Source organism: Salarias fasciatus, chromosome 1 (genome assembly GCF_902148845.1).
Source record: "Salarias fasciatus chromosome 1, fSalaFa1.1, whole genome shotgun sequence".
Lineage (NCBI taxonomy): Eukaryota > Metazoa > Chordata > Actinopteri > Blenniiformes > Blenniidae > Salarias > Salarias fasciatus.
Window position 1 is genome coordinate 186,550 of NC_043745.1, and position 6,000 is coordinate 192,549.

The 6,000-nt window shown below is 49.5% G+C and overlaps 1 long non-coding RNA gene across 1 annotated transcript; it reads right to left on the minus strand.

Moving 5' to 3' along the window:
• Window positions 1-1,190: 1,190 nt before the first annotated feature.
• Window positions 1,191-2,231, minus strand: LOC115392703 (uncharacterized). Its single transcript, XR_003931898.1, has 4 exons — window positions 2,153-2,231; window positions 1,965-2,077; window positions 1,672-1,875; window positions 1,191-1,395 (listed from the first exon to the last, which is right to left on the minus strand). It is a non-coding gene; the product is annotated as an uncharacterized LOC115392703 (long non-coding RNA).
• Between the last annotated feature and the right edge of the window lie 3,769 nt (window positions 2,232-6,000).

A 6,000-nucleotide genomic window follows, 5' to 3' on the forward strand; every position in this document is an offset into this window, starting at 1 on the left:
AGGCAGGGTTCTGACTCAACATACGGCACACTGAGCAGGAAAGAAAAGAAGACAGAGGGGAGGACGCCATAGCGGTCCCGGCGGACCAAGCTAGTTAGCATGCTAAGCTAGTTAGCACGCCGGTGGCGCTAACGGCGGAGAAGAGATGTAATTCACGAGAGATCACTGGTCAATCGGGGGCGTAAATAACCCCAATTTTTTGATTGCTTTGTGAATTAACAGTGATAGCAAGAGAGAGACAGCAAGCACTTCAGTCGCTCGCAAGCTTCACCAACACGGAAAACACTCACCGGAAGTGACGTCAGCAGCAGGTCGGCATCCAGAATCCGTCAGGTCTTCCAAGGTGATTCGAAGGACAACCAGCAACCACCACCAGGTCACCAGCAACCACCATCACCAGGTCAGCAGCAACCACCACCACCAGGTCAACAGCAACCACCAGGTCACCAGCAACCACCACCACCAGGTCAACAGCAACCACCATCACCAGGTCAGCAGCAACCACCACCACCAGGTCAACAGCAACCACCAGGTCACCAGCAACCACCACCACCAGGTCAACAGCAACCACCATCACCAGGTCAACAGCAACCACCACCACCAGGTCACCAGCAACCACTGTTGGAGCCCAGGACTTCTGTCCAGCTGACTCCATCCGGTTCTTTTATTCTATGCTTGGTATAAAGAATGCCAAAACGACTGACTTCATATTATTACCATTTATTTAAGTACAGCCAGATATAATGCTCAGCGCTGGACCCTACAGGGAAAGATACAAAGTATTTCACCCCGAAAGGATCCTGATTGTTGATGAAACAGGGTTTTTATTCCATGTTCTTCTGGGCTGGGCCCCGACAGATAGGCTGGACTTTGTTTGCAATTGGACAGTTTGATGTTGATGTCAGCTGCCAACCAAGAGCTGACATCCTTATCCGGTATGTTTTGGAACACTAGTGAGTGTGTGTGTTGATATTTCCGGAACATGTGGGTATGTTTACACTTTAACAGAATATCTTATAAACTAAGTGTGGCAGAATGAATGGGGGGGATAACCAGAACTCAACCAAATCAAAGACAACGCCACCTGGGGACTTGCACCCCAGGATCTCAAATGCTAAACCAGGTTCAAATGACTCACTGGACCGGAGACGTGATTTCAAATTAAAACAAACTTTATTAAATTCCCAATGTTAAAATCAACAGACTAACTCAAAATAAATGGGGTTTGAGGCCTGCCAAACAAAACCAAACTGGACAGGGATGGGGCTTACCACGACAGCGGTAACAGAAAGGGGGGAGGATCCCAAAACCACACAGCACCTGTGACACAGCAAACAAAAAAGTGAAAAAGGGACCACCACCAGGGAACCGCTGCCACTCCAGGGCCCCCAGCACCTGCCAAAAGAAAAGAAAATCAACAATTAAACTCACAAAATGATGACAGCCCTCAAACCCCAAAAACAAAAATCCAATACCTAAACAATATTCAAAGGAAAAGGAGAACAAATTAATTTATACGAAATAAAAAAACAAATCATTCCAAAATAACAAAACCAAAGGAATTGGATAGAAAACAATAAACCAACGTAATCACTAATCAACGCAATCGAACAGAAGAAGGAAAAAAAAAGAAAATCAAAAGGAAGAGTGCGTCTGCATTTCTAAAAATACCCGAGCACGGCGCATGCCCAAGCTCCGAGGCTCGATGCAGGAGAGCCACACTTCTTAAGGAGCCTGGGTGGTCCATCAGGCCCCGAGGGCAGCAGGGTGCACTGAGGAGGCCGTGGTGCGACGAGCAGGTGTCAAGCACATCCAGAGAAGGAGAGCCAAAACAGCAGTAAAGCCCGGGGTCAACTGCAGCTGATGACTGCACCACTGTAAAACAAACCATGAAATCACACCAAAATAATGAAATTAATCTAAACAATAAATCACTATTCCCTACTGAGGAGGGATTGGCACACCTGGCAGCATGAAGGAGAGCATACACAGCCCAATACAGCAGCGGCGGCGGCTGCAAGAAACACACCGCTCCCACACAGACTCCTGGGCGGTCCAGCTCCCCGTCAATTCATAGCTGTGAAACGCAGGGCTGGGGTAAATACACTGCTGAGGCTGCTAAGCGGACTAAAGAGAAACAGGACATGCGTACCTTTGTGGGAGGCCAAACACTATCCTGCACAGACACACTGTCAGGACGGCGCCACATGTCTGTCAGTCCCATGAAGGAGGAAGAGGAAGAGGAAGGGCGGAGCAGGGATATTTATAGACGCCCAGTAATTAGAAGCCACACTGCCACAAGTGGAGGGGAGTGCAACTCCCCACCATGCCACATCAGTGTACTTGTCTCAGGAACAAGTGTCACAACGGCCTAATGTGCAGTTGATACAATTGTCCCATAGTAGTAGCGCTAATTAAAGTATATCCCTAACAGTTCCCCCCTTTGATATGATTTCATCATATCACCAAAAATGAATGTGTGTGAGTGTGTGTGTTGATGTGTATGCCGAGGTAGGTAAAATAGCCTGTCATCAATCCTCTATGACGTAGCCCCGCCCCCTCTCGGTACATTCCGATCTCAGACAGGATCCTTCACCATCCAGCTTCAGGCTATTCTATTCTGCAGGCATGATGGCGGCGCGTGTGAATGCAGCGGCCCGGTGCTCTCCACATTCCAGCAACTTCTGTACTTTGTTTGTTCTCAACTTTCTTTTTCACTACGGACTCACTGTCGCTCATGTACAGTACAGCAGAGCAGAGCTCATCATGGTTAAGGACAACGTAAACCGCTGCTTGTTTACAAACAGCAGCTGGGACTTCCTTCCACCAGAGATCCGGTTGACTGAGGACTCTGCTCACACCATCCTCCCGCTGAAGTGGCGCAGGCGACGGAGGCATCGCAAGCAAAAGAGAAGGAAGAGAGCCGGGCTAAGGGCTAGGCTAAATGCTAACCCTCACAAACCGCCCATTCCGAGTCTTTTTCTCGCCAACTCCTGGTCGCTCAACAACAAAATGGACGAACTACGATTGCGGATTACCTCACACTGTTTGGATTACTGTGTGATGGTAATAACAGAGACTTGGCTGGACTCTCTCATCCCGGAAGCCGCGATCGAGCTAGAAGGCTACGCTAACTTCCGAGCGGACAGAACAATGGTGTCCGGTTAGATACGCAGCGGAGGACTGTGTGTCTATGTGAACAATAACTGGTGCACCAACTCCATGATTAAGGACATTCACTGCTGTCCGGACATAGAGTACTTGATAGTACAATGCGGACCTCTGTACTCACCACGAGAAATAACATCCGTCACCATAGCAGCAGTTTATGTGCCGCCGCAGGCTAATGCTAAGGTTGCTATGGATACGCTACAACGTTCCATAAACCAGCAGCTATCGGCGCACCCTGACTGTGTTATGATTGCAGCAGGTGACTTTAATCATGCCAATCTGAAGTCAGTGCTGCCAAGATTCTCTAAGAATGTGAACTTTCCAACAAGGGAAAGCAACATTCTGGACCAGGTCTACACAAACATTCCTGGTGCCTACAAAGCGTCCCCCCTGCCACATCTGGGACTCTCAGACCATCTCTCTCTGTCCCTGATCCCTGCTTATAGACCTAAGATCTGCAGTCAGAAACTGTCAACAAAAACAGTTGGTGTATGGACTGAAGAAGCCACCTCAGCCCTGCAGGACTGTTTTGAGACCACAGACTGGGGGAAATTTGCAGAAGGGGCAGACCTGGAGAGTCACACATCTGCTGTGCTCTCCTACATCAACTTCTGCTCCGAGAGTGTCACAACAACAAGGACTGTTAAAGTGTCTCCAAACCAAAAACCATGGTTTAACAGTGAGATGCGCGCTCTGCTGAGAGCACGGGGGACCGCCTTTAAGTCAGGAGATCAGCAGGCTTATAAAGAGGCACGGCGATCCCTGCAGAAAGGCATCAAAACGGCCAAGCGCAAATACAAACAGCGCATTGAGAAGCACTTTGACAACAACAACACCCGGAACATGTGGCAAGGGGCAAGAGACTCACAGGCTATAAGGATGGTCAGACAACATCAGTTTGCACAGACAGCACTCTACCAGACACTCTGAACCGGTTCTTTGCCTGTTTTGACCAACACAATGGACAGGCCCCCACCTTGGCTGCTCTGCCCGAGAGGACCGACACCCCCATCCAGCTGCAGCAACATCAGGTCAGAGACACCCTGAGCAGAGTCAATGTGAGGAAATCACCGGGTCCAGACGGCATCCCAGGAAGAGTGCTAAAGTCCTGTGCTAAACAGCTGGCAGAGGTTTTCACCACCATCTTTAACCTCTCGCTGCTACAGTCTACAGCCCCCACCTGCCTTAAAACAGCTACCATCGTCCCTGTGCCTAAGAAGAGCACAGTGAGCTGCCTGAATGACTATCGCCCTGTTGCTCTAACCCCCATCATAACCAAATGCTTCGAAAGACTCATATCTTCCCATATTAAGGCTGCTATTCCTCCTGACCTCGATCCACATCAGTTTGCATACAGGGCAAACAGGTCAACGGAAGACGCCGTCATCACATCTCTCCACACAGCCCTCACACACCTGGAAGGGTGTAACACCTACGTGAGAATGCTGTTTGTGGATTTCAGCTCCGCCTTCAATACAGTTCTTCCTCACAGACTGGTTATGAAGCTGAGCGACCTGGGCTCGGCTCCTCACTGTGTTCCTGGATACTGGATTTCCTCAGTAACAGACCCCAGAATGTCAGGATCAGAAACCACATCTCCTCCACTCTCATCCTGAACACCGGCGCTCCTCAGGGCTGTGTCCTCAGCCCACTTCTCTACTCCTGCTCACTCCAGCAACGCCATCGTTAAGTTTGCAGACGACACCACCATCATAGGACTGATCAGAGACAACGATGAATCAGCCTACAGGGAGGAAGTCCAGCATCTACGACGATGGTGTCGTCACAACAACCTGAGCCTCAACACTGGAAAGACCAAGGAGATGATAGTGGACTTTAGAAGAGCAAAGCGAACTGAGCACTCTGTCCTCTACATCGATGGGGAGGAGGTAGAGAGAGTGGAGAGCTTCAAGTTCCTGGGGGTCCACATCTCTGAAGACTTCACCTGGTCCACCCACATCTCACACCAGGTGGGGAGGCCCAACAGAGACTGGACTTCCTCAGGAAGCTGCGCCAGGCACATCTCCCCGTGAAGCTGCTCACAAACTTCTACCGCTCCACCATGGAGAGCCTCCTGACCTCCTGACCTCCTGACCTCCTGCTGCACGGTGGTTCAGCTGCTGCACTGCGGAGGACAGGACAAAAAGAAGGCATCGTTGCACTTTGTGGAATATTGCATCGTACTCCATGGACTCATCTTACTTTGCACACAATCACTCCACATAAGGTGCTGTCCTGCTGTCGGGGATGCTTACAATGGGTGGCACCAGTGTGGCTGGAAGGGGTCTCGCAGGGTTCCGTAGTTGTTGCCACTGCCAGGGAAGACATCTTTTGGAGGTTTCTTGGGACACGCTGCTGTGGCTTGATGAATTTCTTCAGATGGTCAATGTTGGAGATGAATGTGTCCTTCTTTGAAGACAGAGTCGCAACCTTGTCTTCTATTTTCATTATTTTGAAAGGGCCAAGCATGTCATTAGCCAATTTCCCGCCCTTTCGTTCCTGCTCCTTGACATTTTTCTGTAGAACAAGGTCCCCAACTTCAAATTGATCGTCGACACCCTCCCTGGACTTCCTTTTTGCTGCTGGCTCTTCACCACATTTTCCTGGGCAGCTTTATGGACACCTGGCTGTTTGACTAGGTCTTCAAATGTGTCTTCACCCCCAACCAGCTGTTCAACCCTCTCATTGTCCACCTGAGGATGAAACAAAGTTACATGTGTTCTGACAGATTTCTGAACATGTTACACAGAAACATGTTGAAATTGGTGTCTTACCGATGACTCAGGGCCAATAGAAACCCTTTTTAACTGTATTTCAGACATCAAGTCA